At 38.6% G+C, this 10863-nt stretch overlaps 1 non-coding gene across 1 annotated transcript; it reads right to left on the bottom strand.

Moving 5' to 3' along the window:
• Positions 1 to 244: 244 nt before the first annotated feature.
• LOC131241654 (small nucleolar RNA R71) lies at positions 245 to 351 on the bottom strand. Its single transcript, XR_009169213.1, has one exon. It is a non-coding gene; the product is annotated as a small nucleolar RNA R71 (small nucleolar RNA).
• Positions 352 to 10863: the final 10512 nt, after the last annotated feature.

The raw sequence follows: 10863 nt of genomic DNA, 5'->3' as shown, positions 1-10863 counted from the left end.
TCTCAAATTCCATGGACTTGAATCAGAAAGTCCATAATTACATTTGAAAGAGTTCGATGAGATTATAGCTACATTATGTTTTCCTAATGTATCTGAGGATACAATCAAGCTGAAACTCTTTCCTTTTTCCTTAAAAGAGAAAGCTAAGATGTGGTTACATTCACTGCGTCCTAGATCCATTGGCACATGGAACGACATGCAGAGGGAATTCATAAAAAAATTCTTCCCACATCATAAAACGATTACCCTCAGAAAAGCGATCATGAACTTTGCCCAAAAGGAAGATGAAACATTCTTCCAATGTTGGGAAATGTTTAAAGATTTGGTCAGTTCATGCCCACAACACGGATTTGAAACGTGGCGCATTACAAATTTTTTCTATGATGGACTGACATCTTCCATGCGCCAAATGGTCGAGACAATGTGTAATGGAGAGTTCATTAATAAAGATGCTGACGAGGTATGGGATTACCTCGATAGTCTTGCTGAAAAAACACAATCATGGGACTATTACCCAAAGTCGAACACCACGTCTAGGCCGACTCAATTAAAGGAGAAAGGTGGATTATATCTCTTGAAAGAAGAGGATGATCTCAAGTGTAAAGTGACTACGCTCATAAGGAAAGTTGAGGCCATGGAAGGAAAGAAGGATAATGTTAATGAAATTGTTTGTGGCATCTGTGATTACAACATTCATACAACTGAAAATTGTCCTACAATACCTGCCTTTCGAGGAGTGTTGAATGAACAAGCCAATGCCGTAAACAACTATCAAAGACCTTTTACTGGACCTAACTCCAATACGTACAATCCTGGTTGGAAAAATCATCCAAACTTTAGTTGGAGGAATGGACAAACGGCTACCCCTCAAGGTTTCTTCAATCAAAATCCAAACCAAGTGAAACCTCAAGAGGAACCGGTTCAAAATTCAATACAAGAGCTGGCTCAAGCAATGCGGGGAATTACAGATTTTATGCAAAAGATAGATTCTCGTATGACAGTTATAGAAAAGGGGATGCTTCCTACACAACCTCTCCCCAATCCTAAACCGCAGTACGAGATTAATGATCCCAGCTCTTCAAATCAGATGGGGCACGCTAAATCCATCACCACTCTTAAGAGTGGAAAGATCATTGATAAAATTCTTCCGATTAGGCTCGAAAAGCCTCAAGAACCAGAAGACGATAAAAATGATGGATCTAGTGATGCCGCACAAAAATTAGAATCGGAACTTCTAGAGAAGCCAGTTGCTCCGTTCCCCCAATGGTTGGTTTCACCAAAACCTCTCTCTAACTCTCAGGATATCCTAGAGGTGTTGAAACAAGTGAAAGTCAACATTCCTCTACTTGATGTCATTAAACAGATACCTTCATATGCCAAATTCCTGAAAGACTTATGCACGACCAAACGACGGCAGAGTATTCAAAAGAAGATCTTCTTGACCGAGAAAGTGAGTGTCATCCTAAAGCAAGACGTGCCACAGAAATTCAAGGATCCCGGTAGCCCAACCATATCATGTGTAATCGGGGACCATCGAATTGATCATGCACTTCTTGACTTAGGAGCGAGTGTCAATCTGATTCCCTACGCGGTATACAAACAGTTATGTTTGGGTGAATTAAAACTCACCCTAATTACACTACAACTTGCTGATCACTCTGTTCGTGTACCAAGAGGGATAATTGAGGATGTGTTGGTCCAAGTTGATAGATTTTACTACCCTGTAGATTTTATTATCCTGGACACCGAACCCATCAATAACATAAGCACTCAGATCCCCGTCATTCTTGGCCGCCCATTCCTTGTCACTTCAAATGCAATTATCAATTGCAGGAATGGTGTCATGAGTATGTCTTTTGGGAATATGACATTGAAGTCAAACAACTTTTTCAATAACGACAGAAACTTAGAGGAGGATGACGATTTCCACGACATTAACATGATTGACTCTTTAGTGGGAGATACGACACCTCTAACCTTATCCTCTGACTCTCTAGAGACGTGCCTGGCCCACTCCCATAATTTTGATGATGACATGATTAGGGAGACGTGTGCCTTACTTGATACTGCACCGGTACTTGAAGTTAACCGGTGGAGGCCACAATTCGAAGAATTACCACAAACCGATGTAGTGCCTCTACCGTCTAACCTTAAGCCGCTTAAGTCAATGGACATCGATTGAAACCATTTGTCGAGAAATTTGATTCAGAGGACATGTCCATGCCCCTGACTGCTCCTGTTTACGAGGATTGATCTCCTAGTCCGATGGAGGTACAGGTAGGTTTATCGCTTTCATAGGACTAGGGTAGTTACTTTATTTGTCTGGCTGAAGATGGTAAACTTAGCGCCCTTGGGAGGCAACCCAGCTCTTCATTTCATTAGTTAGTTCAATGTTTGTGGGTAACATTATTACAAACCCTCACGAGACTACAACTTATCCACTAGGGGCAACCTAGGGGTTTAAAGGCTTGTTGCATATGCTAAATGCAATCGAGAGCACCTGCGAAAGTGGTGTAGGTAGGATTTTATCTTTACTTTTGTTGGTTTCTCTCTTGTACTGACCCCCTTTTACGTAAATATTTATGGAAAGCCTCTTGATTCTTTCGTTCAGGTATTATCTTCCCATCACTTCTCATTTACTTATTTTGTCCCATGTATATTGCATGCTTATTTCTTTTACATTGAGGACAATGTAGATTTTAGGTTGGGGGTGAGAGATTAGGTTTCCTAATCAGTATTTTCTTAGTCTTGAGCAGAAATTGTGAAAATTTTTAAATTTTTCTAGAATTTCGAATGAATTCGAAGTAATTTTGACGGCCATTTAGGGCACTTTGAATTTCAAGATGCATGATGTTGGTACTTTATGACTCTTGGATTCAGTCATCTATTAGATTTCACAGTTAAATTTAAATTGTTAATCCATGATTAGAGGTTTTAAATATTGATTGAGTCATAATTTCACATGTCACATTTCGCTTGCATATTAAGATTTCAGTTTGATACTGAAGGGTTAATTTGGTGATCAGTAAGTATGGAAGGAACTATCTTGAAAAATTGCCTGTTAGGATCAACTGAAAGGATAAGATACCATTGAAAGGGGTTAGGCAAGGACTCTTCACTATAGGTTTGCTCCCTATACGTGTGGATTTCATTCCCTATGGATAATACGTAAAAAGGTTTGAGTATGCAGTCTTCACCATAGGTTTGCTCCCTATAGGTGAGGATTTGTGTTGGTATTACTTTTAATAAATAAAATAATAATAATAATAATAATAATAATAATAATAATAAATCAAAAGCTGAAGGAATGAAAAGATGATCTTCGAGGCAAGTTTGGTTATCATGGACTCTCTTGCTGGTTACCAATGATATCCTGAAACAGAGAGTTGCGTATTAATGTTGAAAGTCGAGATTACACTACACACCTGTGGAACTCAGTTTCAGGATTGTTCTAATTGAGGGACTAATACTTTGAAATTGATTATGAAATTTACCATGTGTTTGAGTCTAGGAGAGAGTAAGGCCAAACATTCATGCAACGTAACAGTCTCGTATCTGAATTATTTTGCAAAAGTCACTCGAATTCATATGAATTGTCCTGGAATTCTCAACTTATTTTCGCATATTTTGCTCGGGACTAGCAAAATGCTGGTTGGGGGTTGTGTTGAGGGTCAAATATTGCATATTAGACCCCATTGATTGCATGGATTTACGATTATGATATTGCTTAACGGCCTGAATTAATCGTGTTTGTAATGCAGGGTGTGTTTACGAGCTTGAATGGGAAATGATACTAAAAGCAGAGATTTAACGCTCTGGCATCACCAAGGCATTGGACGAGACTCCATGAGACCAAGATTGAGGATTTACACACCAGAGATCAGAGAAATTCCAGTCACTCACTTCAAACAGGCCTGAAAGACATCCATAATGCAAGATCACGGGGTTCCCACCATCTGATTGGCTCCAAACTTTATATGAGGCCTGATGATCATGAATTAACCGTACACGTCGATTTTCATCCATTGGATCCTTCTGAAAGTGGCTCAACGGTTAGATCATCCCATAAACCATTGATTTTGGTCACACCTGAGATCTGGATATTCTTCAAACTGGACCTAGACAGCTTAAATGAGATGAGAAAAGGAATGGACAGATCGGATCTTCCACAAGCATCACACCAAGTCCCACCTTGAATGACATGTGCAAGTGCACATGTGCACTAGCAGCGCACCGAACCAATTCAAGAGGTCATATGACCTTTGACCGATTGATTTCAAGTTAAAAATGGAAATCTCCGTTTTCCTATTTTCGCGCCCTGCGAAACGCTCGAACAGAGCATTGCGGTTGGAGTTTGTGGACCACGATCGTGATCTTCATGAACGATCTGGACCGTCCACTGGAATCGGACGAACGTACTGCCTTAGACCATGAAGACTGTGCCAGGGATGAAACCGGAGAACGCGCTCACCATGTTGAACGTCTGATGATCGCCGCATGATCAATCAGGTGGGCCGCATCCAAAACAATCCAAAACCTTCCATTTCCAACCGGAATCTCAAGTAAAATCTAATGGACAGAGTAGATTTCTCAGTTGACGCTGATCATGGGCCACCAAACATCACAGCGCAAGACCGTGCGCGGGTGGGTGCATCCGAGAAAGCCGGACGATCCGACCTGTTTTGCGGGACCAAATTGATAATCCAGACCATCCAAACTCTTGAAATGGTAGTCCTAACTCTGTCTAAGATGTCATTTTTGAAAAATCTGGACAATCGGCCAAGCAAACTAGGACCAAACGCGACCAGTTTCTGCGTTTTCTTGCGAAGAAACAGAGTCACGCAGTTGTTTCCACTGCGAATTGCGAGTCAGTTTTCCAACCCCAGTCGACTTCCCTGCTGCTATAAAAGAGAGAAGGCAAGAGAGAGAGAGGGGAGAAAGGAACGTGAGGAGTAAGGCAAGAGAGAGAGAAAGCAGAGGAGTTTTTTTGTGGAGGCTGGACGTGGCTGAAACGTAAAGGAGAAGCTGGAGCCGTGGAGCACACAGGAGGAGGGAAGTGGCATCTTTTTTCCTTGCTCTTTTCTTTTTCTTTTTCTTTTTAATTGCTTTGTTTAAAGGGTCCAGCCCATTCATGTGTGGCTAAACCTCTTAGCTAGGGCTAAGAGGTGAAGCTTGTAGTCTGATGGGAGAAACTTTGCTTGTGCCTATTGTTTAGATGGACTGATGTTAATTTTTGTTCAAATTAAAAGGAATACTTTCAGTTATTTTTAAGCGTTTGTTGTGACTGAAATTACAATGGATCTGCGATGATTTTGAGTATTTCTTTCTCCTTTTGATATTCATGACGTCAGGAAGCCCTGTTGTTCACCATAGTCTCCTGGGCATGGTTGGATGGCAGAATCCTTCCTAACTTTCATGCATTGTTGATTGGTTGATAATTAGTTTAATTCTGTTGTTTGCTCTGTCTCCTGGGCATGGTTTGATGATGGAATCCATTCTAATTCATATACCTTTCATCTCTTTAAAATTATAACAGAAGAAAGTCAGTTTAATTTCCATGATTTTTAGAACAGGCATAAGATCTCCCTGATCTCTATAAGTGGATCCTCTGAGGCCCTAGTTTTCTTCCTCTGAATTCCTTAAGTTTTAGATAATTATTCCACAATTATTCCTTAAATTTTATTTGGTTTAGATCACATCTTAGTTTAGTTCTAGTTCTACTTGGTTTCAGATAACGTACAGGTATCAGTCCCTTGGGATTCGACCTCGGTCTTACCGAGTTTATTACTACATCACAACCCTATACTTGGGGAGTGAACATCTGCACCGCCACATGTGACAGATGAGGACTAGCGGATACTCTGCGATAGGTTTTCGTCTGATTCTTTTCAGGTAATATTTACATATTTACGATATCTGAACGTAATAATTAAATTTGCAATTAATAACAATGTATTTTGAATAATGTGTTCAGAAGATGAACAAAATAAATTCTGACAACAGGGAAAAGTTAGAAGTGAACCACGTAGCTGGTTCAAAGTCATTTGTATGACTTCGTCACGACATGGTAAGAAATTACTGTTAATTATTATGTTTATATATTCTTTCCATACATTTATATTAACTTTATTATCCTTTCGAATGCTCAGCGAGATTCCGTCACTGGCTAGGAGCCCGGACCAGTAGACTTCTATAGAGGGACTCACTATTGATAGGTGACGGGATCTTGGGTACATCCTAGAGCCAGCGAGATTTGGGTAAAAATTCTTACATTGTAAAATTGAATTAAATTAAATTATAATAATGTCATTTTTTTATAAAAATTCATATGTTTTCATTACAGGAGGAGATGAACACCTTACGCAGTCAACCCACTCCCGATGGTACTCAGTGGAGTGAGCCAGAGATTTTAAGTGAGATGCCTGGATATGTGCGTGGGCTTGGCCATGGTGTCAAGCTCACGGCACCCGCTAGAGCTGCCTCCACCCGATCCATCATCGTTAGCGATAGCGCCGTACGCCGAGCTGATATTGCAGAGAGAGAGATTCAACAGCTGCGGGTCATCGTCCATGACATTAGAGAGCAGCTGGAGAGGCAGAGGGAGGAGCAGGAGAGGAGGATGGAGGAGCTGACGAGGGAGAGGGAGGAGTAGAAGAGGATGAGGATGGAGGAGCAGGCGAGGTAGAGGGAGGAGAAGGAGAGGAGGATGAAGGAGATGCGGGTTGAGCATGGGTGATAGATAACGAAGATTTTTCAAGCTCTTGCTACATGCTTACCCACCGATGCCCCACCACTTCCACCTTTATCTTTGTAATTTTTTATATTTTATTTATGATGTTTAAACTTATATGTATTTATGTGTGAATAAATGTGATGTGGATAAGATTGTTTGTGTTTGGATGAATGTAGTTTATGTTTGGATGGATTTACTAGTTTGGGTTTAGATGGATGTGAATGTGAATATGATGAAATATATTATATAACAGGTGTATATCAGGATGAATATGATGATATAGATATTGTAATAGGTATATATCAGGAATTTTGTGTGGAATTTTGTGCTCGAATATTTTTTTTTTAAAAGAGACTTTTACCTATGAAAATTTTTGTAGGTAAAAGTTTTGTTTTTTTACATATTTTTTGGCGACGAAAATGTTCGCCGCTAAAAGTTTTGTAATTATTTTTAGCGACGAAAACTATCATCGCTAAAAGTTTAACATTTATTTTTTAGCGATGAAAATGCTCGTCGCTAAAAGTTTTATAATTATTTTTAGTGACGAAAATTATCATTGCTACAAGTTTAACATTTATTTTTTAACGACGAAAATGTTCGCCGCTAAAAGGTTTGTAATTATTTTTTAGCGACGAAAACTATCGTCGCTAAAAGTTTAACATTTACTTTTTAGCGACGAAAATGTTCGTCGCTAAAAGTTTTGTAATTATTTTTAGTGACGAAATCTATCGTCGCTATAAGTTTATCATTTATTTTTTAGCAACAAAAATGTTCACTGCTAAAAGTTTTGTAATTATTTTTAGCGACGAAAACTATCGTCGCTAAAAGTTTAACATTTATTTTTTAGCGACAAACATTTTCATGGTTAAAAGTTTTTTAGCAATTCGTCGCTAAAAAACTTGCTTTGCCGACGATTAAAATTTTTCGTCGATAAAAATCTTCTGCGTCGGTCTTTTAATAACGAATTTAGCGACGAAAATTTTCGTTACTAAAACTTTTTAGCCACGAAAATTTGGCTTTTAGCGATGAAAATTTTCTTCGGTAAAGGTGGAATTTCTTGAAGTGTTTATAAAAAGAATTTTTATGTTTTGGGTTACATATATTTGTTAGGGATAGCACGGAAGAAAACTCAAATTTAATCAAAGACGTGAAAGACAAACGCAATCAAAGCATACATAAGTACACACAAATTTTACGTCAAAACCCCTCGTGGGAAAGAACCAGGCACAAAACGACAATCCACTATAAATTACAATTTACAAGAAATTGATATACTTACACTAATGATAACCTCTTCAAATCTCTTCAAAACCCTAGCCTTTCATCTTGAAAACCCTTAATAATGCCTTAGAATACCATAATCCTGATTACACCCGATATATAGTGTTAGAATCAAAATATGAAAGGAAACACGCAATTACGCAAAATCGCATGCGCCGTCGATTGGACTATCAATCGACCTACATTAATCGAGTAGTCATCGATCAATCGAGCTGGGATGTTCGATCAATCGAACATGTGTAAAATTGTCCAGAGAGTTAATTAGATTTTTTGGAATTCTATTGATTGATCTACCCGACAGTTTGATCGATCGAGCTTATTCAAAACTGTCCGGATACCAATCTGCATAAATCGGAGTTCACTCAATTGATTGACTAGGGTGGTCGATCGATCGAATCCCTGTTCCATGTACAGATTGAAGACATCTCACAAAAATCTCCTCCATGACTTCAATTATCATTAGCCATAGCTCCACGCTGCCATCAACATCTCTAATAGCCTCCATCATAGATCCATGATCGCCATCCCTTTTCGTGCGCACTCCGTCTTCATCAACCTTTCACCAGACAAAGAGACATTGAATAGAATCGGAGCTTCTTTGCAGGAACCACCTTCATAAGCATGTCGGTCGAGTTCATGCTCATGTGGATATTTTCTAGAGTAACACTGCCTTCGTCAAGCACGTATCGGATAAAATGATGACGGGTATCAATATTTTTAGTATGAGAATGGTAAATTGAGTTCTTTACCAAAATAATTATATTTTCACTATCACAATTAACGAGCACGACCTCCACTGAAGCCCAAGATGATTTATCATTCATTCCAACTAAACACCTTCCTTTAAAGCCTCCGTTATCGCCATATATTAAACTTTTATGGTAGAAAGAACAACTACAAATTGAAGCTTAGACATCCAAATGATCGCTCCATCCGCTAATACAAACGAGTAATCAGAAGTCGACTTTCTATTATCCACGTTCCCTACGTAGTCCGAATCCATATAGCCTACCAACTTTTCTTCTAATTTCTGAAATATTAAGATAGTCCATTATACTTTGTAGATACTGAATTAGCCATTTCATCACCTCCCAATGTTGCTTGTTGGGATTTGACATGTACATGCTCATGACACCGATTGCATGTGAAATATCTGGTCTCGTAAAGACCATGACATGCATGAAACTACCAACTATGCTCGAATAAGGCACACGCGACATAACCTTCTTTTCTTCATATGTAATAAGATACTGTTATGAAGAAGGCCTAAAGTGAGCATCATGGGATGTGCTAACTGGTTTATCATTGCCCATCCCAAACTTCACAAATACCTTTTCAAGGTATTCAGCGTAAGACAACTGTAACCTTCTATCTCTATCTTTATGTATATCAATGCCAAGAATCCTCTTTGCAGCCCCCGAATCTTTCATTTCGAAATACTTGATAGATGAGTTTTCAATATATTGATCTTAGATATGTTATGGCTGTCGATAAACATATCATAACCATATAATACCAATAAGATGAACTTCCCATCACTCATTGTCTAAAAGTAGACACGGTGATCATATTCATTCCTAACAAACTGCTGAGTCACCATGAAAGTATCAAACTTTTTATATCATTGTCCAGGTGATTTTTTCAAGCGATACAATGATCTCCTCAACCCGAAAACCTTATTCTCTGACCGATTTTCTTCAAACCCTTCTAGGTGCTTCACGTATATATATTCTTCCAACTCCCCATGTGAGAAAGTAGTTTTCACATCCATTTTCTCCAATTTTACGTTTTATTAGGTAACCAACACTAACAAAAATCTGATAGATACCTGCTTGACAACTAGTGTGAATATCGCATTGAAGTTAACACATTCTTTCAGAGCATATCCCTTTACAACCAATATTGCATTGTACCTATCACGTTTCTTCTTGTGAATCCACTTGGATCCGATCGCTTTATGCTTAAAGGAAAGCTTCATCAGCTCCCACGTCTTATTCTTATACATAGTATCCATCTCATCTTGCATCACCGCTATCCACTTTTCAACATCTGAGTCATCCAGTGCTTCCTGAAAGGTAGAAGGATCCTCCTCATTTGTAATAAGGGCGAATGCAACATTTGAGTCATCTTTGTATCTAGATAGTAATCTGCGATCTCTTGAAAAATTTCTTCTAAGAGGTGGTTGCTCCACCTGCTTAAGTGCCTCTGTCTATGGCTCAGGGTTTGCCTATGTATCAACTTTTTAAATCTCGACATTAATGATCGTTGATTTCTCTAGTTCCTTGTATTCATTCTTTTAGAACAAGAAATCTTCATCAAACTTGACATCTTGACAATTTATGATTTTTCAAGTGACCCGATTATATAGTATGTATCCATTCACTCCATCACCATGGTTTATAAAAGTATACTTCTTTACCTTTTGGTTTAACTTATCTTTCTCAATTGACGGTAGATGAAAGTAAGCATCACAACCAAATATGCACAACTGTAAATACTTTACATCATGACCACTCCATACTTTTTCTAAAAATTTATAGTTTATCAACGTAGATGGTGACCAATTAACAAGATAATAAGCCTTATTTATAGCCTCAATTCATAATTTATTGCCCAAGGGAGCATTGCTCAACATGCTTTGTATTTCCTCCAAGAGAGTCTGATTCATCATTTACACCACACCATTCTGCTCAAGTTTGTGCCTTACTGTTTTATGCCTTATAATCCCCTCATTTTTACAAAGCTGGTTGAATTCCTTTGAAGTAAACTCACCACCGTTGATTGTTGTTAAGACTTTCATTTTCTACCCTGTCGAATTCTCAAACATTGCCTTCCACACCTTGAATGTG

Source organism: Magnolia sinica, chromosome 3 (assembly GCF_029962835.1).
Source record: "Magnolia sinica isolate HGM2019 chromosome 3, MsV1, whole genome shotgun sequence".
NCBI lineage: Eukaryota > Viridiplantae > Streptophyta > Magnoliopsida > Magnoliales > Magnoliaceae > Magnolia > Magnolia sinica.
The sequence above is the reverse complement of the archived record's forward strand: the minus strand, read 5'-3'. Positions and strand labels throughout refer to the sequence as shown.